Below are 25240 nucleotides of genomic sequence, written 5' to 3'. Positions count from 1 at the left end.
AATTTATTGCTTATAGTTCTTGAAGGTGAGAAGTGTAAGGTCAAGGGGCTGCATCTTGTGAGGACCTTCTTGCTGGTGACAGCTCTGCAGAGTTCTGAGACAGTACAAGGAATCACATGGTTACAAGGCTCATGAAAAATAGCCAAACTGGCTTTTGTAACAGACCCACTCTTGTGATGACTAACCCAATCCCTCTATAACCCTGTAATCCATTAATCCATGAGTCCATTAATCCACGAAGGAATTAATCCCCTCATGAGGTGGAGCCCTTATGACCCAATTACCTCCCCAAAGTCCTACCTCTCAACACTGCTACACTGGGTAACAAGTTTCCAACTCTTGAACTTACAGAGGACACATTCAAACTGTAGCACCATGTTAACTATAATTTTGGTAGCTACCATCATCAGACAATGACTGGGGGAAGCCTGCTAATTGGTACAAAGGCCTAGTGGATGGATTCTTTCAGACAAGGCTGAGGAGACAAAAATGGCACGTAATTCAGCAAATTTTAATTTTTGTATAAAACATTTCACTAAAATAACAGGTGAGTAATTCATGATCTCTAATTGCTGTTTTGTTTTGCATCAGAGAAGATTTATATAAACACTTTTTGAAAAGGCTGGTGAAGTACCACTTCTTGTAACCTTACAAGCATTCCTTCAACCTAATCCAACTTAACTTCCCTTTCTGTTCTCTTGAAAGCATCTACTTTCTCTTATATCTTAAGTTTCTCTGCATTTTCCCTTAGCTTTCCTGGGAGTCACTTGTAATTTGAGTATTAAAAATGTTTTAGCTCTTCCTCTTGCTGCTTGAATTCATCCAGGCTTGTCAGCTGAATGGCTTTCCTAGCTCAGCTTTCATGCTTGCATCTCACTAACTTGCCACCCCTCTCCTGAAGGAGAGAGAGCTCCTTGCTTTTCCTTGGGGCTGATCTCATCCTGCTCTGGGAAGCTCTGAACTGCCTCTCACTCCAAATGTCTCTCTCTGACATCCCACCTTGCTTTGATTATTCAGACTTTTTCCAAGACTGAAAAAGAAATGTGGATGGTGTACCCCTTTCTCTCAAATCTGGCTCTTATCCTGAGACAATTTCTTTCCAACTGGGGGAAAAGCTACCCCAGCAACTAAGCAACCAACTAACTCAATTAACGTTTCCACTCGTCCTTTATCAATACCTTATTAACATCCAATTGCTTCTTTGCTATGCTCAAAAAGCTGAAGTGGATCAAGGACTGCAGAGGGGTGTGGTGTGGAATGTCCTGAAGGGGCCAAAATGTACAGAGGAAGACCAAGAACCTGATGAGATTTCCTCATAGTTTAAGTCTCCTGTATGCATCGTAGATGCAGCCCCTGGAAGGGATAGAGACAAAACTCGGAGGTAACAAAGATCAAGTTTCTGGCACTTAGCAGAATGAGGGCTTGGGAGCCCAAATAGGTAGATTAAAGGAAAAATAAAACAATTCTTTTTTGTATTTTGAATTTATGGACCGAAATTTATAATGCAGTTGTCAAAAGTAGTGGAGGACAATAAAATGACCCCTAGTAAATTCATAGACTGTTTTTACTGTGAAGGTCACAGGGTGGAAAGTGGTTTGCTCCTAAAGAAATGAAAGGGGAAATAAATAGGATACTAGCCTTTCTCTTTTTACTGCAAGCTGAGAAATATTCTAACCTCACTATTGGTTTAGAAGCCCAGATATTTTCCTCAGCTTCTCCAATTGTAGAAACAAGTTGCTCAGTTGGAAATTCTCAGTGCTTTATACATTTACTTCTTCACACTCATTCTCACCTGCCCTGGACAATGCCTCCATTCTACACAGAGCCACATATTTCTTTTCCCTCCCTCCCTCCCTCCCTCCCTCCCTCCCTCCCTCCCTCCCTTCCTTTCCTTCCTTCTTTCTTTCTTTCTTTTTTTTTTTTTTTTTTTGAGATGGAGTTTCGCTCTTGTCGCCCAGGCTGGAGTGCAATGGCGGGATCTCAGCTCACCGCAACCTCTGCCTCCTGGGTTCAAGCGATTTTCCCACCTCAGCCTCCTGAGTAGCTGGGATTATATAGGCATGCGCCACCTCACCTGGCTTATTTTGTATTTTTAGTAGAGATGGGGTTTCTCCATGTTGGTCAGGCTGGTCTCGAGCTCTCCAGCTCAGGTGATCTGCCTGCCTCTGCCTCCCAAAGTGCTGGGCTTATAGGCGTGAGCCACCGCGCCCGGCCGAGCCACATATTTCTTATCTGCATCATTCTTTCTGGAAATAAATGGGGGTAAGAATAAATGCATGTATCCTATTCTGACAAATTAATCATTTAGGTAATACAAGTGAATGAATACAAAAATGAAAGCATAATCTTAGTGAACTTCACTGGGTGCTTATCACCTGATGTGCTCTGAGTACTCGGATTATCTCACTAAGAATGCCCCATGAACTAGATGCTATTGTTCTTATTTTACACTTGAGGGAATTGAGCCTTGCAAAATCTATGTATCTTGGTTAAGGCCACACATTGAGCCACCAAAGATCTGGGATTTGGATCCAGGTCAGCTTAATGTCAAAGGCATTTACTCAGTTACTAACTATGCTATCTGCATGAGCAGGGAAGAAAAATGATTTTCCTACTTAGGTGCATGTCTTCTTCAAATGTTGGTCCAGGGATGCTCTGACCTTAACAAGTTATCAAATAAAGCTTATGCCTCCAGAGGTGCAAGTTAAGTGTCTATACAAGGGGCTAATTGTACATGAAATCCTAAGTGGTGAGATTCATTTCTCTCTGCCCATTGTTTAACATAACTGTGTATACAGTCTATTTGTTTATGAGCAGCTAACCCTGGGACTCAGGGCTGCCAGATTGAGCAAATAAAATTAAAAGATGCCTAGTTAAATTTAAATTTCAGGTAAATAACAAATCATTTTCAGTATAAGGATGCCCTATGCAATATTTGGGGCATACTTATACTAATTTTTTTTTTATTGTTTATTTGAAATTCAAATTTAACTGAGCATCCTGCATTTTATGTGGTAACCCATCTGGGACTGTTCTGTTACTGTAAAGCACGTGCTTATATTCTTTGCTCTTCTGCCTAACACTGAGGTCTGCCATGGCTAAGAACGCAAAGAAACACACCCCCCCACACACACACAGTTGCAAAGAACCACACACATCACACACATCACACACACACACACACACACACACTCATGGTAGCTATGTAAATACCAACTAGCATAGCCCAAGCAGACATCCCCATGTGGGTGTTTTGCCCTGGGCTGGTCTTTCCCAGCAACTCCTCTCTCCCACTCAGTGCTTGCTGACTGAGGAGCCGCCCATAGCTTGGCTCTCCTTCTCCTCCCTATCGTCAGTATTTCCCTCCCTGATAGCAAACACTCCAGTCACTGCCTTTCACAATCAGTACCTGGTGCAGATGATCCTAGGTTCAGAATGTTAGAGCTAGAAAGACTCAAAGAGGACTTTTTACAAGTGAGGAAGCCGAAAACACATCATAAAGATCACTTGTTCAAAGTCACACAGCTAGGCAGGGGCGGAGCTGGTGCCGGAATTAACATTTAGCAAGGACTTTTTCTGACTTGGGTGGCTCTGCCTTACCACAACGTGGGGTCAATGTTCCATCCCCCTGTTCACTGCCATAATGTGGGGCACTTTGCCTCTTCCTTGGTGGTGGTGATGATGATGGTGATGATCATAACAACGGCTGATTTCTTTGGTTCTGGACACTTTACATGTAGCATATCATTTAATCATCACAATACCAACAAGGTATCTCTTATTCACTGCTAAAGTTGATCCACCAGCTTTTCATGCTGCTAACTCTAATTTTTACTCTCCCCAGGAACAACAGGGACCCATGACAATAATTTGCAAAGAGAGAGTTTGGGAAGTACATATTTGTGCTTATTAAACTCAGTAACTCTTTCTCTTTTTGCTTCTTGTTTCCAAGGGGTGGATAGATGCTGCAACTGGGGAGACGACTTAGGTAGCTCTAATACTGTTCCAATATATATAGCCTTCCAAAGTCTTCTTAAATTTCCTCCTTTTTTTCCCTGCTAATTCCAGCATGCTTTGCAACACACACTTATTTTATTGCTTTGAGGAGGAACAGAATTTTGGGTATGTGTTTCCTTTAAGGAAGAATGAAGCAAGAGTATAATGCAAAAGCTCATAGAAATCTTTACTTCTATCCATTTGGACATAGTTGTATTTGATAGAATAATTGGGGAAGAGCTTGTATTCTTTGGAACTATGGAAATATAATAATTACTTCATTTATTGAGCATTAATTATGTGCTAGACAGCAAATAAGGTATTATATGTTACCTACTGGATTTTTGGTTCTCCCAGTAACCAGGTGGGGTAGGCATTACTATCCCAATTTCACAAGAGAGGAAAAATGAGTCTCTGAGGGGCTTAAGGAATTTCCTCAAGGTTACATAGTCAGAAAGTAGAAAAGTTGAATATGGGACTCAGGACAGTCCAATTTGAATGTCAGTGTTCCTTATTAGTGTAACACTTATTAATGTTAGAAAATATGCAGTTGTATTTTTGAGAACCACTTTATACTGTTTCTTCCTAAAGTTTCACAAAGCATACTAGCATATTAAAGACTGAGAACTCCTGGAAAAAAAAAAGTCTGTTTGACTTTATTTAGCCCAGAGTTTTCAGGGACCATCTTTGCAACAGCTTTACGTATTCCATAGTAAAGGCTATGGTTATACTTGGGATTACAATGGACTTAACACAGTGCCATTTGAGGCTCAATTAATGACCTCAGGAGGAAGCTTTTATAATGTAGAAAACTAACAGCTGGGAAAAAATAATAGTATTTTGAGATATCTGAAATGCTGTCATACGAAAGAGGGATTAGATGGTTTCAAATGTCTATAAAGGGTAAAACTAGAACCAATGCATAGAAGGCACAGGAAAATACATTTTGGTTTCACTTAAGGAAAACTTTCCAGTGGTCAGAAGTGCCAAAAAAAAAAAAAAAAAAAAAAAAAAATTAACTAGATCACCCATTACTAGAAGTAATTGACCACAGGCTCCATGCTACTTGTGAGAAAAGCACTGTAACATCAGCAGAGCTCTTGAATTAGATGGCCTTTAAGGTTTTGCCAACTAAGATTCTCTGTTTTTATTTAAACTGGTTAGTCTTATCCACAAAATATCAATTTAATGCTGAACAGTTGGTCTACCAGTTTATAATTGTATAGAAAATAGCCAATTGCATAGCAAACAACAGATTATATGTCTGATTTTTTTTAACTCTACAATTTTTTTTTGGCAGTACATATTGCAGGATATTGATGTGAATGGCCATATTTTATTCCAGAGATGAGTATTCTTTCTCAATGTGTGTTTCACTCTACAAGGATTGGTTGTTGACTTAACTGGGGGCTCAGGAATGGTTTCAGGAGAAGTGCTGATCGGGTAGAATGGGAATGATTTTCTGTGGTGTTGATATGTCAAGGTTTCCTCCTGTGCAGATAGTAATACATTTCTGAAAGGATAGGTCTAGGTAAGCAGGTGAGGTTTTAAACATCTTAGTTATGTTATGTAAGTAAACTTATATTAAATATATTTACTTATGCTGCCCAAACTCTCAGAGAGGAAACTGAAAACATGAAAACTCTATAGTCCCCACACTCACTGTGACCTAAAATACTACAGTGCCTCCAGGGAGCAGACCACTGGGAGCCCTGATGCTACTTATGGAATACAGCAATATGTGATGTATTTGACTCCATTAGACAAACTGTAAACCATTTTACAGGCAGGAAATACGACTATCTTATAAGCATGCATTATAAAACCATGGCCATGAGCATGAAAATCACCCAAGCTATAAAACCAAGTACATATTTTTTTCTATTAATGGGTGTTTTCTACCTATTTGTTTTTTAATGCCTGCCAATTTGCTCACAGACAAACAGTGGCGGGCAGTGAAATTAAAAATATATATATTGTGAAAAAGACAGATGTAATCCCAGTCCAGGTTTCCACCATTGAGTACCATTCTGTAGGAAATCCAATTCCCTGTTGAATATCTGAAGATTGCTGGAGATTGCTTTCATGTCCTGATTGTCACATGCCACCGTCCTTGCCCACACCGCCTCTGCTGCTCCAGAGTCATTCCATAGATTTCAGTTACTCAAAGTCTGTCTGACCCCTTCCAGCAGCAGGTGGGCATTTCCTGTCCCCCAGCCTAACCTTCTGATGAGAATCTGCATTTTTAGCAAGCTCCCCAGGGATTCAAATCCACACCAACATTTGAGAAGCTCTGTTCTTGGTCACCTCTTGGCCTCTTATAAAGGCATTGTCCCTGTTTGGGTGAGGGAGAAGGGACAAGATGGAGCAAGGTGAACAAGATGGCACAGTCCCTGTTGCTTCCAGGTTCTTCATCACCAACTTACCCGCGCCTGGGAAAGTGCAGATCAACTGAGCATGTGCCACGTGACATCAATCTGAGGAAACTGAAACTTACCCGACCATGCCTATAGAGATGCCCCTATCCCGCCTACTGCCCTCCCCTTTCCGCTAGGGACGCATAAAAGTCTGCCGCCGGCAGGAGCCGGGGTGACTTCTTCGACCCCCGTTTTCGTGGGCTGGAGAACCTCACCAGAGAGCGCCAGCATGACTTCCCTGGTCCCATACCTGAGGACGGGAGAACCTCGCCTGAGAGTGTGTGCATATTTGCAATAAAAGGCTGCTGCTTTCTTATGTACTTTGGCCTCATGTTTAATTATTTAGCTCTCCTAAATTAAATTAAGACAGTCCCAAGCATGGACACCAAGGGGCCTCTTGCCCCTCTTGCCCCTGTTGTATGTAACACTCTTAACTAAAGGCGTCCAAGGACCAAGGAAGATACACAGCACAGGAAAACTAAAAAGTGAATCTCAGACATCTCTGCACCCTAAGCCCGTGACAGCATTTACAGGAGAGGGGCTATTTTCTTCCTTAAACTTTAGGCTAAAGCTATGTTGCTAGGGCCTACACCTTCTTCAAATTAAAGTCACCTTTGCCATGTATTTTTCCCTTCAATTCTCAGAGCTGTAAGTCCTTGCCTCTGGTGTTCTCAGGGTAGCCCTAAATTAATATCATAACCGTCTTTGCCCTGAAGAAAGAAAATCCACTCTACTGGGCAATTTCACTCTCCTGGTTCAACTTCTCCTTCTAGACCTTGGCTCTGCCCTTTCAGAAACATAGCCAAAAATCTCTGTAAAGGATTTTCCTAAGCTAAATAGCAGATTTCCTCCTAGGATAAGTCATATACCACCACTGGGAGGTGGAAACAGCTGCAGGAAGATCTTAAATGATATTTATATGCATATGAACATGTATATACATATACATATATGTCTTGCTACACTTTAAATTAAAAAATCTATTAATATAACTTCTGACAAACTAAAGAAAGAATGCTATTATTTGGATACCAAGTTCCATGGTGAGTATTGTTTAAAAAACTATCATCTTATTCTTTATGCTATATTGTCTAGTTTCAGTTTGGTTTGGATCTCTCCATTGATCTTTCAGGTAATGATGCCAAACCATCCAAGAGTTTCTCTGGAGATAGACATTATTTTGTTATAAAACATATTTTAGCATTTTGGGAGGCCGATGTGGGTGGATCACCTGAGGTCGGGAGTTCGAGACCAGCCTGGCCAACATGGTGAAACCCTGTCTCTACTAAAAATACAAAAATTAGCTGGGCGTGGTGATGCACATCTGTAATCTCAGCTACTTGGGAGCCTGAGGCAGGAGAATCGCTTGAACCCAGGTGGCGGAGGTTGCAGTGAGTCAAGATTGTGCCACTGGATGCCAGCCTGGGAGACAGAGCAAGACTCTGTCTCAAAAAATAAATAAATAAATAAATAAATAAATAAATAAATAAATAAATAAAAGGTATTTTAGGGCAAAATTCAGCCTTTATCTCTATTGTCTTAGCATCTCTTTGAGAGTTTCTACTACTTTTTTCAGTTCCTCTTAAAGTATAAGATGCTTGAGGCTGAGGGCTGGGTTCATTACCTTAATACTTTTTGTATGTATCTCATTTTACATTTAACATGTAAAATGTTAATACATTAACATCATTACAACATGTCTCTGATGTTGATATTAGTTTTATTTTATTTTATTTTATTATTTTTTTTTTGAGACGGAGCCTCTGTCGCCCAGGCTGGAGTGCAGTGGCCGGATCTCCGCTCACTGCAAGCTCCGCCTCCAGGTTCGCGCAATTCTCCTGCCTCAGCCTCCCGAGCAGCTGGGACTACAGGCACCCACCACCTCGCCCGGCTTATTTTTTTGTATTTTTAGTAGAGACGGGGTTTCACCTTGTTAGCCAGGATGGTTTGGATCTCCTGACCTCGTGATCCGCCCGTCTCGGCCTCCCATTAGTTTTATTTTAAAGCCAGTTGATCAACAGATATTAACTGGAAATCCACATGCCAGACAGTGAGTAAGACCAAGTCTTGTCCTTAAAGAGCTTATATTCAATAAACAGTTGAATTACATTCAATAGACCTAAGACCAACTGCCTCATTTTCTAGGTGAAGACACTGAGGCTCCAAGAGTTGAAGTGTTTTGCTCATAGTCAGCTAACTAATCAGCTCAGAACCAGGACTGAACCAAGTCTCCCAGGCTCATGTTCTTCCTTATGCTGCAGGATCAAATTGCACAGCCTATAGCTTCCCTGTAGTTATCTGTGCAATGATGTGGTGAAAAATCTGTTTGGAAAAAATATGCTTATGAGATGCTTAGGGTGGAGATGAAGATCTTAGGGGCATGTTCAACAAAATAGTCTATTGATTAGATTAGGAGGCCCCCGAACAAAGCAAAAGATGAGAAAGCAGGCATAAAAGGAAATAGGAGAAGGAGTGGGAGCAATAAGGATGTGAGGGCAGTGTAGCAGTCAATTCAGTGGCTTCGAACTCCAAAGCTACAAGTAAGGTCTGCTAAAATAGCCATGAGTGCTTCATATGAGTGGAGCCAAGTTCTGTGGGGTCTGAAGTTCGTGCAGTTGAAGAGGACTTATTTCTGAAAAACGGCATCAAGTCACAAGTGAAGCAAACAGAAACAGAGTTTTGGAAGGAACCTGTGTGAGAACCTGTGAAGGTTATGCATCAAGAGCTCATCAGCCTTATGATGAATCCACCTCTGAGAGGATCCAGATGCATTCAGAGGGTATAGGAAATTGTGAAGGGATGGAATGCAATGTCTGGGTTGAGGTGGGGCAAAGCAGTGACAGTGTACATATATGTTGTGGGAAGGGTTTGGCATGAGAATGCAAGTTATCATGAATTAGCAGAGATTTGAAGAGAGATTCGGACCTCCCTCCGGAACCGCATGGGGTGTGTGTGTTGTGAGGTTGAGTCAATCTATGGCTCTCAAAACAGGAGATCCCTTGCTATCACAGAGTTGTGTGTGTTTTTTTTTTTCTTTTAGTTACATTAACAAATAAGCCAGGCATGGTGGCGTGTGCCTATAGTCCCAGCTAATCAAAAGGCTGAGCTGGGAGGATTGCTTGAGCCCAGGAGTTCAAGGCCAGCCTTGACAACTTAGTGAGGTCCTGTTTCTAAATAAAATAAAATAAATTAATCAATTAACAAATGAAATGGTTACTGTTTCTTTTTATGCATTCTATGCTCCAGTCAAATTGAAATATTTTTTGTTTTAATGTACAAATAAATATATTTTTATACCTGAAAATTTCAGAGGAAATAACAAGGGGCATTAGCAGGAAGGTCCATGGTGATGGTGGAAAAATTATTCAGGATTTTGGCCCAATGGTGACTGATTTCCAAAATGAAGACTGACATAACCTTTATAGGTAGGAATCTAATGGACCAGTTATTATTAGGTACAAAATTAACTTATACAGAAACATTTTTGGAGCACCTAACTGTGTTTCAGATAACAGCAAGATAATGAAAAATAAGACAATAATTCTCCCTTCAAAGAGAAGATAGACAATTTAAGGGCTATCTCAATATTTTGGGAATAGGCAGAAAGATAGGATTGAAAAATAATTGGATTCTTAAGGAAATCCTGCCATTAACTAAAGGCAGTAGCTGGAGCTTGACAGAGTCAGCCATTTAAATTCTCTGGACATTGCACTGAAGATTAGCTAGCTGTTCCCCAATCCATTTTCTCTTCCTCTTGGGTACACAGCAAAACTAGATTTTCCAGCCTCTCTTCCAGTTAGGTGTGCTGATGTGAATGAGTTCTGAACAATGAAAGGTGGTTAGAAGTAATTGTACCTTGAGGAGTTACCCTTAAGAACCTCTCACAGGAAATATACATTCTTTCTACTACAATGACAATCTTGGGAGCATTGTGTAGAAATGGAGCCAGCAGAAGGAAGAAATCTATGTCCTTGAATTATGGCTTTGAAAGTAAGAAAAGAGACCTACTAATCAAGAATACTTATTTTGCACTTGCATGGGAAATTGATGTCTATTGCATTAACCCACTAAGATTTTGGGTTTTTCACAGGGATTACATTATCCTGATTCTGGGTTCAACAAACTGTGACCCATAGGTCAAACTCAGCCCATGACTTACTTTTGTACAGCCCATGAGATGGTTTTAAATTATTTTATATTTTTATAAGGTTATTGGAAAAAAAAATGCAACAGAGACCATGTGGCCCACAAAGTCTAAAATATTTACTATGTGGCCATTTGTTTTTTTTCCAAGATGGAGTCTTCCTCCATCGCCCAGGCTGGAGTGAAGTGGTGCAATCTTGGCTCACTGCAACCTCTGCCTCCTGGGTTCAAGCAATTCTCCTGCCTCAGCCTGCCTAGTAGCTGGGATTACAGATGCATGCCACCACGCCCAGCTAATTTTTATATTTTTAGTAGAGACTGGTCTCGAACTCCTGACCTTGTGATCTGCTCGCCTTGGTCTCCCAAAGTACTGGAATTACAGGTGTGAGCCACTGCGTCAGGCCCACTATGCGGCCTTTTATAGAAAAAGTTTGCCAATCTCTATTTTAACCCATACAGAAATTTCATATGAGAGAAATGTTTCAGACAGATATGAAGTCCTTGGCCGGGCACGGTGGCTCATGTCTGTAATCCCAACACTTTGGAGGCCAAGGCAGGTGGCTTACCTGAGGTCAGGAGTTTGAGACCTGCCTTGCCAACATGGTGAAACCTTGTCTCTACTAAAAATACAAAAATTAGCTAGGTGTGGTGGTGCACGCCTGTAGTCTCAGCTACTTGGGAGGCTGAGGCGGGAGAATTGCTTGAACCCAGGAGGCAAAGGTTACAGTGAGTCAAGATTGCGCCACTGCACTCTAGCCTGGGCAACAGAGTTAGACTCTGTCTCAAAAAAACCAAAAAACCCACAACAGATATGAAGTCCTCTAGTTATATTACAAGTTATTTTTCATATGCAAATATATTTACATATATTGAAAAAAGAACGATAGATTTCTACTTCCAGAAAAAGTGGAATAACAGACTGGTTTTACCAGACTGGTTTTACCTTCTGATCTGAAACCATTTTTTTTTTTTGGAGACAAAGTCTCGCTCTGTTGCTCAGGCTGGAGTGCAATGGCGCAATCTCGGCTTACTGGAACCTCTGTATCACAGGTTGGAGTGACTCTCCTGCCTCACCTTCCCGAGTAGTTGGGATTACAGACATGAGCCACTGCACCTGGCCCTGAAACAGCTTTAAAAAACCTAAAAACTCAAATACATGGCTTTCAAGACATTTAATATTAGTCAATGAAGGAGTGACCCCAAAGAGATAGGAAACAAATGAAGTGAGTTGTGTGGTAAGTCAGCCTGTTGCCTGTTGCCCGAGAGAACTTCCAGACCTCCTGTGTGTGTGTTGGGAGAAGAGTTAGGGGAACCTGGGGTGGCCCAGCTGCCTCTTTGCACTGAGGAGGTAGGGCTGGACACCTGAGGAGGCTAGGTTGGCTGATCTTCACAAGGCAGAGAACTAGGTTGATAGCTGCATACAGAAAGAACTGTGGCAAGGTGCAGAGATCCCCCAAGTATGCTGTTGATCACTGATTAACATATTCATGTGAGAAAATTACTTGAGTCCAGGGGAAAACCTGTCCAAGAAGAGTAGAGGAAACAATCCCTAGAGTGCATGCAGCCAGGAATGGAAAGAGCTTCTATTCCCACTAAACAGAAAAGAAAACCTCATAATAAATGGGACATCTAAATGGGACACTTAGAGGTATTTGCCTGAATAGTAGGGTGCAAATAGCCCTAGACTAGATGCTGTTCTAGTTTACTTAACAGAGCTCAAAAGCAAGATCCAGGAAGATTAAACTTTTTCCATGTAATTCACCTGCATCCCAAAACACAACTCAAGAATATTTGTAGGGAAATAAAAATATCCAATTTCTAGAAAGGTAAAATTTACAATGTCAGGCATCCAATAAAAAAATTATATCTCAAAAGAAGACATTTATGCGACCAAGGGATATATGAATAAAAACTCATCATCACTGGTCATTAGAGAAATGCAAATCAAAACCACAATGGGATACCATCTCATGCCAGTTAGAAAGTGATCATTAAAAAGTCAGGAAACAACAGATGCTGGAGAGGATGTGGAGAAATAGGAACACTTTTACACTGTTGGTGGGAGCGTAAATTAGTTCAACCATTGTGGAAGACAGTGTGGTGATTCCTCAAGGATCTAGAACCAGAAATACCATTTGACCCAGCAATCCCATTACTGGGTATATACTCAAAGGATTATAAATCATTCTACTATAAAGACACATGCACATGTATGTTTATTGCAGCACTATTCACAATAGCAAAGACTTGGAACCAAACCAAATGCCCATCAATGATAGACTGGATAAAGAAAATGTGGCACATATACACTATGGAATACTATGCAGCCATAAAAAGAATGAGTTCATGTCCTTTGTAGGGACGTGGATGAAGCTGGAAGCCACCATCCTCAGCAAACTAACATAGGAACAGAAAGTCAAACACAGCATGTTCTCACTCATAAGTGGGAGTTGAACAATGAGAATACATGGACACAGGGAGGGGAACATCACATACTGGGGCCTGTTGGGGGATGGGGGGGGCAAGGAGAGGCAAGGACAAATACCTAATGCATGTGGGGCTTAAAACCTAGATGACAGGTTGATGGGTGAGGCAAACCACCACGGCACATGTATACCTATGTAACAAACCGGTACATTCTGCACATGTATCCCAGAACTTAAAATAAAAAGTAAAAAAAAATTACCATACCCAATAAGAAATGGTTGGAGGACTTAAACAGATACTTCATCAAAGAAGATATAGGGATGGTAAATAAGCATGTAATAGATGTTCCAATTCATTAGTCATTAAGGAAATACACATTAAAACCACAATGAGATGTCACTACATTGCCTATTAGAGTGTCTAGATTTAAAGACTGTCTCTAAGTTTTGCTGAGGATATGGAGCAACAGAACTCTCATATACTACTGGTAGGAATGTAAAGTAGTTTAACGACTTTTTGAAAACTGGCAGAGTTTTTTTGTTTTGTTTTGTTTTTTTGAGAGGAGTCTCACTCTGTTGCCCAGGCTGGAGTGCAATGGTGCAATCTTGGCTCACTGCAACCTCTGCCTCCCAGGTTCAAGCAATTCTCCTGCCTCAGCCTCCCAAGTGGCTGGGATTACAGGTGTCCACCACCTGTAATTTTTGTAAACAAATTTTGTAAGAAAAATCAGTGAAAAAAATTTTTTTATTTTTAGCAGAGACAGGGTTTCACCATGTTGGCCAGGCTGGTCTTGAACTCCTGACCTCAGGTGATCCACCCGCCTCAGCCTCCCAAAGTGCTGGGATTACAAGCATGAGCCACCGCACCCGGCCAACATGGTTTTTTTTGTTTGTTTTTTTGTTTTTTTAAATAACAGAACACTTACTGTATGACTCGGCCATAAATACTAGGCATTTATCCAAGTAAAATGATAGCTTATCTCTATACAAAGATATGTACCTAAATTTTTCTAGCATCTTTATTTGTAATAGCCCCAAGCTGGAAACAACCCAAATGTTTGTCAATAGGGTAAGGGATAAACATGCAATAGTAAATCTTTATGTATTAGTTTGCTCGGGCTGCCATAACAAAATACCCCTGAATGACTTCAACAACAGAAATGTATTTTCTCACAGTTTTGGAGGCTCAAAGTCCAAGATCAAGATGTTAGTAGATTTGATTTCTTCTAAGGCCCCTCTTCTATGGTTGCCTTCCCCTTGTGCTCTTATTATGTTCTCTAAGTGCACCCTTGAGGTCTTATGCATTCTATGCTTCAGTCAAGTGTACCTAATGCTTCTGCATGTACCTAATCTCCTCTTTTTATAAAAACACCAGTCAGAAAGGATTAGGACTCACCCTCTTGGCCTCATTACAACTCAATTATCTCTTTAAAGCCCCTATCTCCAAATACAGTCACATTCTGATTTTAGGGCTTCAATGTAGGAATTTTGGGAGGACACAATCTAGTCCATAACACTAAGTAATAGAACTCTATTCAGCAATAAAAAGGAAAGAACTATTGATACATGCTACAACATGGATGAATCTCAAAATAATGAGGCTGAATGTAATCAATGAGACTGGAAAAAGTATATACTTTACGATATTGTTTATACAAAATTCCAGAAGCTGCAGACTACTTTATGGTGACAGAAAGGATCATTGGTTGCATGGGGATGTGAGAAGGTAGGAGGGCGAGACTGCAAAGGGGCAAGAGGAAACTTCTGGAGGTGATGGATGGGTTCATTTTCAAGCTTGTGGTGATAGTTTTATGGATGTATATGTGTGTCAACATGTTTTACATTGCATATTTTAAATATGCGTAGTTTATTGCATTTCAGTTATACCTTAATAAAAACATTTTTTTTTTTAAAAGAGCTCTAAACATGTTATAACTTCATTTATAACCTGTGGCAGGCCTAAGTTCACTTTGCAGTTTTGTTATTCTAATAATAATAATAATAATAATAATAAAGAAAACTACCAACAAAAGTGACCTGTGTGGATGAATCACAGTAGTTTTGGGTTTTATCTGTTTTGAGCACCTGTTATTTTGCTTGTGTTGCACTGTTGTCCTCCTTTCCCCTGGAGAAAGCACCTCCAGTCTTTTGGTAACTGTTTCTCTCCCTGCTCTCATCGCGGGGTTGCAGAAGAATACCTGCTTTTTTAGACACAATTGATTGGCTGATGGGCAGGCACTTTGAACCTAGCTTGTCCAATCAGATTACTTCCTTGGGGTTTTTCTTACTAAAATTGTGATGAGTTACGTCATGCTGGAGATAGAAGCTGTGGGATGAAGAGTTTCTGACTGGTGGTTTCCATGTTTTCTTCCATCTGGAGAAAGTTAGTGTGTGCTGAGAGAGAATGAAGCCCACACAGAGAGAGGCAGAAATGACAGCTGGAGAGAGAGGTTTGGCATTGTTTGAGGTTCTGGTTCTGGTTTCATTTGTTACTGAGAACCAGTGACATCCCTGACCTTTCCATAATTTTCATTTTTCCACATTTCCTTATACTTTTTGTGCTAATAATTTCCTCATTTATCAAGTTAATTCAGGTTAGGCTCCTGTCATGCCAAACACTGTCCACAGTTTATTAAGTATTTAAGACATACATTTCTCATTTCTCTTTCAATGCCTGAGATCCTGACATATCCCTGAGTAAACATGGGGGTAGGTCTGACCAAATCAACAATTCCACTTAATTCAACACACGTTTATCAAACACCTATCAAGCCAAGACAGTCTCATCAAGAATGCATTTAAACGGCCACTCAGAATTTGAACAGCTAAATAATTTTGAGATATTCCACTACAAATAATTTTGTGGCAAACTCCCAAGTGTACATTGCTGAAAAAAATAGATGGAGCCCCAAATTGAACTCATTAGAACTATGTGACCATAGGGAAATGAAAATCATTCAACGATAACTTTTATTTTGTTAGCATTCCCTGGATTCTAAATCAACTGTAGACTAGAAACTGGCTCTTAGACTTTATCTTTTATGGTAACTTACACCATAATCAAGATAAAGCTTTTTTGTTCCAAGGAATTCTAGTTCAACAAGATACTCTAAATTCAGTCATCCCTTTCTCCCTGTTGCCCCAAACCACTAGGAAGTAAAGAAACTGAGCAAAAGCTATATAGCTATTCATTACGATGCTATTGTTTTGTTTTGTTTCACTTATTTTTTAATTTGTCTTTTGTGTTGCACATGACAGCTGATTGGGTGTTTTCTTAGTGTTTTAAGGGGTAAACCACTAAGTCTTCCATGTCACTGGAGGATTTTAAAAATAAAGTGTGGTGGCGTTTCTTGATAACAGAGGTGAGTATCAAGTTTACACACCTCCCTTGTATAGGGTTGAATAGTCATGGTGAGAATGTCTTAGAAATGATCGGATCCAGGCCAGGCGTGGTGGCTCACACCTGAAATCCTGGCACTTTGGGAGGCCGAGGCAGGTGGATCATGAGGTCAGGAGATTGAGACCATCCTGGCTAATGCAGTGAAACCCCATCTCTACTAAATAAACATAATAATAATAATAAAAAATTAGCCGGGCATTGCAGTACGTACCTGTAGTCCCAGCTACTTGGGAGGCTGAGGCAGGAGAATTGCTTGAACCCAGGAGGCGAAGGTTGTAGTTAGCCAAGATCGCACCACTGCACTCCAGTCTAGGTGACAGAGCAAGACTCTGTCTAAAAAAAATAAAATAAAATAAAATAAATCAGATCGTGGCAAGCAGAGTGCTAAGCAGGGTATAGGTACTTAATAAATAACTACTAAACGATTACATAGTGAGAGGTATTCAGAAAATGTACACCTGACATTCACATATGAAGCTGCTTCTATCTTAAAGCTTGTTAAGAAATTCTTTAAAAATTCACAAAATCATAAAAAAGCACATGCTCTTAGGAAGGTTGCAAGGTTTTTTTTGTTTGTTTTGTTTTTTGGAGCAAGCGTGAATTTGTTTCTCTGCTTTTCCCTTGGTACCAACCCCAACCTATCTCTAACCCCTCAGCCCAGGAGAGGAACCCAGTATTATCTATGCCAAAATGTAATTTTTAATATTTCTCATATTATCAAACTGTAATTCCTGCTCCCATAGGGCCCTTTGCCATCACTAAAATGCCTTACTTTTCCATCTATCGCTCCCTTTGATTAGTCACACAGTTTAGAAGTGATGACTACCTTTTTTTTCTTAACTCATTTTTTAAATTACATAAGTAATATGCTTTTTATAGTATAAATGTTGTGTTAGGCAGTTTTTTTGCTATAAAGAAATACCTGAGACTGGGAAATTTGTAAAGAAAAGAGGTTGAATTGGCTCACGGTTCTGCAGGCTGTAGAGGAAGCATGGCGCTGGTATCTGCTTGGCTTCTGGGGAGGCCTCAGGGAGCTTTTACTCAGGCAGAAGGTGAAGCAGGAGCAGGCGTCTCACATTGCAAAAGCAGGAGTAAGACAGAGAGGTGGGGGTGTCGGGGGTGGGGGTGCCTGACATTTTTAAACAACCAGATCTCACCAGAACTTATCACCAAAGGATGACACTAAGACATTTGTGATGGATCTGCCCCATGATGCAAATGCCTCCTACCAGGCCCCGCCTCCAACACTGGGGATTACATTTCAACATGAGATTTGGTGGGGAAACAAATTCAAACCATATCAAACATGAAAAAATGAAGGTGACTCCCTACTCCCCAAAAAGAAAGAAAAATCATTCTTCATTTCCCTGCCCAGAGATGTCTGTTGTTAACCTTTTGGTAGGTTAACAACCTTTGGTAGGTTTTACACACACACACACACACACACACACACACTCTTATTGTGCAGTACATGCCTGCATGTTTCAAACTGCAGTGGAATTGTACTCTTTATCCCATATCATGACAAATTTTAATGTCAATGAAAACTCACATCTAGTATTATTTCTAATGACAGTACAATGCTTCATTGTGCAATTGTAGTTCAATATAGCTTCCAGAAAAATTTAAAATATTATCAAGAGGAAGTATATTCTTTAGGATAAAAGATAAAATATTATCATGATGAGGTATGGTTTTTAGGATGCCTCCTAAGCCTCTTTACATAGACTTGACTATGTCCTGTAATCTCACTGCTTCATTTCCCACCCATAAAGCAGGACACTTTAAATTTACCCAGCACATTCTGCAGGGGTGGTAGGTGGTGGGATTAATCAATACTTTCAGATATAATTTCGAAAGTGAAAATTGAAGGTCTGACCTATGGCAAAAGTGTAAACTAAGACTGATCTTGAGACTCTGTTTACTTATCTGTAATATGGGATTCATATCAATATTATAGGATTGTAATGAGGATAAAAATTAGGTCATAATAAGAAAGCATCAACCACTGACAATGACATCTAAAAAAGAATTTGGTGAACATTAGTGTCCTATCTGGGAGCTCCGCTTTTCTACTCTTTGTCTTCCCTGTCTCTTCTTACTTTGTCAACTTTTCCTTCTTGTCCCACCTCTGGTTCCTGGGAACCTTGTGTTTTCTGTCCTTCCTGTCAAAAGCTCAGCTTTCAGATCCTTCCTTCATCATAAAGTGTCAACACCTAGTAGGTGCTTAAAGAACACTTTAACAGGTAGCGGATGTTCACATGCCTGGAATCTTAGATAGCTGCAGCTGGGTGGGGTGAGATAAGGCCTACTGAGTAGGTATTCACTTACCTTGCTTACCTATTCATTTACCTTGCATGAGTCTACCATGAGGAATGGTAATAGTGGGGTTGATATTCAGGATATTTAGCAACCAGTTCTTCCTCATCAGAATGGATGCTGATAGAAAACAAGTGATTTGGCCAGACAGTATGCACTGGCTCTATGTTAATCTTAGTAAATCGTGTTTAACACACTCTTGTGTTCTTTACTTTGTTACCTGAGCTATTCACTTTGTGGTAGGGTCTGTGGAGTGGTAGAAATAATCTGAGATTTGGGCTTCCGTTCAAATCCTGGCTCTGTTATGTCCTACTTGTGTAATGTTGGCCACAATTTTCTTATCTCTAAAGAATTATACTACCTACCTCATAGAGTTTGTTTTTGGTGAGGCTCAAAAGAGGTTTCTATATGGGAATATTTCATAATGAGAAAAATGTGATAGAAATACTAGCTGCTATGATTCAGGAGTTTGTCTTTCTCTATATGTGACAAAGACAGTACCAATTATGCACCAAAGCTATAGATTAAAAAAGATTCCAGATTTAGTATAAATGATAGTTTATATTTTAAGGCTTAGTGAGATGGGGTAAAATGTATATTTCTGGGTACCCATAGCTCTTTCTCGTCTATGAAATAAGATTGTCCTAAATCATTCTTAGCTTCCCTCTAACTCTTCAAATCGACGCTTTCAGGGCCAGGGCTTTTTATCGGGCAATTTCTTTGGGGGTTTGAGTCTTCTTTGCCAGGCTACTCAGACTCACTTTAATTGAGTGCAGCTGCGGAGAATTAGCTACACCCCCCGCCCCTCGCCCCCTACTTCAAGGCTAGGCTTGAATAATTCTGTTTTGAATCCATGAGTGGCCCAGAGAATGAGAGAAGCAGACAAAAGGTTTCAGGTTTCTCAATCAAAGTTTCCTGTGGTCCTACCCATACCAGCTATTGTGTGCTTTTTTCCCTGAATGACTCAACTCTGACCTGTCATGCAGTGTTTGATATTTATATTTCTGGAAATGGTTAGCCACATTACTAGGTAATAAGGTTGCAAATTCCAAGTCTCCCTTGTAATCTAGGTCAGATGTTGTCCTGGGAGTGGGTGGGAAAGTGGAGAGGCCAAGACTGAGGCTGCTATGCTTAAGGGCAGATGATGAGATCAAGCCTGGCTGCCTGCATTATTCCCTGGTACTTATCGCTATTTTGGCGAAGGACCTCCTGAGCTCTTAGTTCAAGTTTTCTGGTCTTTTGCTTAAATTTGCATGGCTCTTGGATCTTTTCAATTGTTATTATTGCTCCATATTTAAATGGAATTTGCCTTAAAACATAGAATATTAGCAGCCGGGCATGGTGGTCACGCCAGTAATCCCAGCAGTTTGGGAGGCCAAGGAGGGTGGATCACCTGAGGTCAGGAGTTCTAGACCAGCCTGACCAACATGACGAAACCCCATCTCTACTAAAAATACAAAAATTAGCTGAGCGTGGTGGCAGGTGCTATTAGGCTGAGGCAGGAGAATCACTTAAACCCGGGAGGCGGAGGTTGTGGTGAGCCGAGATTGCGCCATTGCGCTCCAACCCGGGCAATAAGAATGAAACTCTGTCTTAAAAAAAAAAAAAAAAAAAAAAAAAAAAAAAAAAAAAAAATTAGCCTGGAAAGAGAGCCACAGGATTAAACAATTCAACCTAGTCCTTTACAATAGAGGTAATACACACGGAGAAAGAAGTTTCTTGACTTGCCCTGGGCTATAGAACTGCTAAGTGGAAGAGGTAAGTCTCAAGGGCCTAAGTCCGTTGTTTTTTCAAGACGACTTTCTGTGCTAATTCCCATTGGTGTGGTTTGCCCTTGGACACTTCTGATGCTCTTAGTTGGCTTCATCCATCTGTTTGTTCCAAACAAACACTATTATTCCCAACATACACACATCCTGGGATATTATCCACATGCAGGAATCTAAAAGTGCTCAGGATGTGGCGAAACCCCAGGGAAGGAAGGAAGGGCAGGGGAATAAAAAGGATGGGATTGAGGTTGCTGCAGGCAACCGAATTCACACTGGCACAGCCATAGGTTCAGTCCTAAGTCAATCTACTGAGGTACTTTAATATTTTAAGTCTTCCCTTGGGATGGCTCAGGGTGGTGGGCCAGCTCCTCCTCTCTTTGCTCCTCCTATATATAGGCACCTGGAGCCAGAGCGTTTCTTAGTTTTAAGACCCCACCTACATTTCCTATCCTGGGTAACCGACACTGGCAGGGACTAACTTGTAATGGCAGCAAGTTCCTGACATCTGGTAATGGAGAGGAACAAAGGGTGGGAGGCCAAATAGGGAACAGACAACCCCCATGGAGGGGAAAGTGAAATAGGGCAGAAGTGGCTGGGCAGGAAGACTGAGAAACACACACATGACATGTTCAGACATATCCACATTCTCTCACACAGGAAGACGTGGCGAGAGCCCACAAAAACTGTGCTACTCCCAAACACCAGTCACTTCCCTGGTGCACCCATGAAGTTGACTAAACTGCTATACATTCCACTACCTTAGAGGTCCACAACCCCATTGAAGAGCTCAGAGTCTGAAGGAGGGAGCTCTGTGGAGCAGGGCGGTGGCTCCCAAGGCTGCCTAACCTTCAGGATCATTGGTGCCTCTTGTTCAGTGTGCAGTTTCTGCAGTTGCTTGGTTCCTCTGAAAAGAAGCTAACCACCTTTGGGCTTCTCTGTTAATAAGCTATACGACAGATTCTTAGGACAAGGGATGTTTGGGGAAACTGATAGGGAGAAAAGAACCTGGGATGTGGAACCACATGATCCTGTATTAGCTTTGTAATCTTGAGCAAGTGTTTTCTGAACTGGAAACAGGAGGTATAGTAATGAGTTCGAAGGTATAGCTCTGGAGCCAGAATGCCTGGGTTTGAAATCCTGGCTCTGTTGCTTATTAGCCTTGTGTCATTAGGCGAGTTATTTAACATCTTTTCCCCTCGATTTCCAATCTGTGAAATAGTGATAATGATTATAGTACTTTTCTTATTTTTGTGAAGACTGAGCTATGACTTAACTAACTTGGAAAGATACCTGGTTCATTGAAAGACTATACAACCATTTGCTGTTAGTATTAAATAGTGGATAATGATGTTATTTCCCATTTTGTTAGGAATTACGTAAGAGGATATAGATAAATTGCTTCATGCAAAGTTGATGCTCAATAAACAGTACCTGCTTTAGTATGAGCTGTGTACATAAAAATGTTTACCAACATTGTCTACGTGGGAGCATATTATCATATTGTAAACTGAGTACGTAAGTATTGAAGAGACCTCAGGGAAAGAAAGAAGGAGATCCTCAAGTCTTCTGCAAGCCTAATTTATAAGTCAGTGCATCAGCTGAGGCCATCAGGCTAAATTACACCTGCTCGAAGGGGAGATGAGTATATCCATTATGTTATGAGTATATCCATTGAAAGTAATGGCAAAAACCGCAATTACTTTTGCACCAACCTAATATGAAGGATAGTGTGGATGAACAAGGCTGGAGGCAATTGTTATCAGCTCAAATTAGTGCAGATCCTCGTGAAAAATCAAATGGATTTTAAAAACCTAGCTCATTTGAAAACTGCCAAAATGCACGAGAACAGCTCCGGAAATCCCATCTGTTTCACATTTACAGAACTCCTCGTTCCTTCAGTCTGGGCACAACTGACTCACTTTTCATTGTGTTCCTATGGCAGTGTCTTGTCATTTCCAGAGAAACCAGACAGCAGGTCTGATGTGTGTGAGAAATGTGCATGCCCGATTTTGTAATTGGTAAGACTAAGGATTTGATTCCTTATGAGCCACATGGGAAAGAGATTGTATAATTTAACAAATTTACAAATATATATTTTAATGTAAAGTAATGATGTCTGGATCATAAACTATGCCTTTTCTTTTGCTCGCCAGCACCCTGTGGGACTGTAGTGTAAGAAAGGTTCTAAGAGCTTGGGTGGGCTGTCTAGCCAGACTGCCTGGCTCTATTCTTGTCCCATTACTTAGTAGCCATGTGATTTTGGGCTAGTTACTTAACTGCTTTTTTTTTTTGAGATGGAGTTTCGCTCTTGTTGCCCAGGGTAGAGTGCAATGGTGCGATCTCGGCTTACGCAGCCTCCACCTCCTGAGTTCAAGCAGTTCTCCTGCCTCAGCCTCCCGAGTAACTGGGATTACAGGCATGCGCCATGATGCTCGGCTAATTTTGTATTTTTAGTAGATACGGGGTTTCTCTATGTTGGTCAGGCTGGTCTTGAACTCCCGACCTCAGATGATCCACCTGCCTCAGCCTCCCAAAGTGCTGGGATTACAGGCGCGAGCCACCGCGCCCGGCCTAGTTACTTAACTTCTGTGTGTCTCAGTTTCCTCGTGGATAAAATGGTTAAAATAAGAGTACCTATCAGTATTAATTAAAACTACCTACTGTTACAGCGGCCTAAACCTTAGAACAATAAATATTTATTTCTTGCTCTCACCAAGGTCTGGTGGGCATCATGGTTTTTTTCTTTTCTTTTTCTTTTTTTTTTTTTGGTGGCTCCCTTCCAAGTAGTGATTTAATCTAGATCTCTTTCATCATGGGACTTTGTCATCCCCTAGGGCTGTGCTCTCCAGTAGGGTCACTAGAAACATGGGGCTTTTAAAATTCAAGTTAATTAAAACAAAATATTAAACTTCACTTCCTAGTCACACCTTAAGTGCTTGTCAGCCACATGTGTCTAGCAATTTGCAACACTGAACAGCACAAATATAAAAAGTGTCCATCTGTTAAAGAAAAAAATTATTCAATGACAATTTTAAAACCATGATAAGGAAGACATTATGCAGGGTCATTGTCACAGGTAAAAGGACTATGGCAATGGGGTCTTGCACTCAGAGAGAGATTGAGTTCAACTGTGAATACAGCATGAGTGAGTTGGGATTTATAGCCAAGAAACAGGGTGTGGGTCAGTGGATGGAAAATTACTAAAAGGCAACATCAGGGGTAAGAGGGATTCTGGCTAAGCCTAACTAAAAGGATTCTTGCTGAAGACAGCCAGTGTTATCAGATATTACCTGTCGGATCGTGGAGGATGAGAAAGTGACCAGATATTGAGGGTCTTGCCAAACTGATTTGTCCAGGCTCTTGTGAAAGTTGGATTTTACAAGGAAATGCACAGATAGGCCGAGGAGAAGGTTCAGGAGCCTAAGTTTGTTCAAGCAAAGAATCTTTGTCACATCATTATAGAAAGTTTTATTCTACAGTGATACCTTAGGGCTTCCTTGGAGTTCTCTGCTGCATTGCTTTCATTTAGCCAGCAAGGGAGCAGGCAGCCCTCCTGGTATGTTGAAGGACAGCAAGAAAAGGCTTTAAGATTTTTCTGCTTCTGTATTGTACTAGGCTCAGGGCCTAGTTATCAATAGATCAAAGGGGTATATTTTCTGACTATAGAAGATACAATATGATCTGAGTTCCTTAGGCTTGCTTTTTGATATTCTGAAAAATTATAGAATATGCTCTCTCTAGTTCTTGACATAGCCTGCTTTCAAGCCTATTCGCTGAAAAATGTTATTCGAATACCAGAAGCTGAATATTATTTTGTTTTTTTTCTTTACTTTCCCTTTGTAACACTCTCCCCACCACTAGCACAGAAGAAAGTCTTACCAAGCCTGGAGAAAAGGCACATGAATATTTTTCATACTGTTATCCCTGTTAACACTTCTTGCCTCAGTTGACGAATTTCTGCTTCTTTCACAGGTGTCAAACATCAGACTAAACGTGGAACAGTGTGCCTCAGACTAAGACTGTAATCATACAGTGGAAATAAAATTGTTTTATTTAACCAATTAGTGACAAGGGATCAATCAAGTTGTTTTCTTGGCACTGTGTATCCAATTCTATGACTATGATTTCATCTTTGAAGAAGTTGCATTCTGTTTTCAGGAAGACAATCTTTGGTTGCCTTCCCAACATCATTTTCGGCCTTTTCAAACTCATGACTAGAGAATATATTAGACATTTTCTATGTAAATCATAAATTTGCCTCTTAATATTGTAACAATATTTTATTCATTTTCCTACATCATTTGACTCTCCTACCCTCATTATTTTGTTCTAATTTGATTGTATGTTTGGCTCAGAACGCTGAGTGAAGGAGGCATGCAATTGTTTTGAGGATAACCAGCAGGCCAAAGTTAATTTACACTTGGTGGATTTCCAACTGCAGAGGAGTTGGTGAAATTGTCATTGGGGCTTTTATTTTGAAGTATTATACAGTTTTGTGTTACCACATGTTTAATAAGATTGAACTAACTGAACACTTGTTACCTGCAAAATAGAGAACAACAAAAAAAAGAAAAAAGTCCGTCACATCACCATTTATTTCCTTCACAGCACTTATTGCATTATCTGATTATCTCGTTTATTTACTTGTTTACTTACACAGTGTCTGTCTTGCCCACTGGAAATGCACATATTTTGCCTCTTTCTTTTTGTGGTTATAAATCCAGCACCTGACACAGTGCCTACAACATAGAAAGGTTCAAAATATAGTTT

The sequence above is a fragment of the Chlorocebus sabaeus genome, chromosome 15 (genome assembly GCF_047675955.1).
Source record: "Chlorocebus sabaeus isolate Y175 chromosome 15, mChlSab1.0.hap1, whole genome shotgun sequence".
In the NCBI taxonomy this organism is placed as follows: Eukaryota; Metazoa; Chordata; class Mammalia; order Primates; family Cercopithecidae; genus Chlorocebus; species Chlorocebus sabaeus.
The sequence above is the reverse complement of the archived record's forward strand: the minus strand, read 5'-3'. Positions refer to the sequence as shown.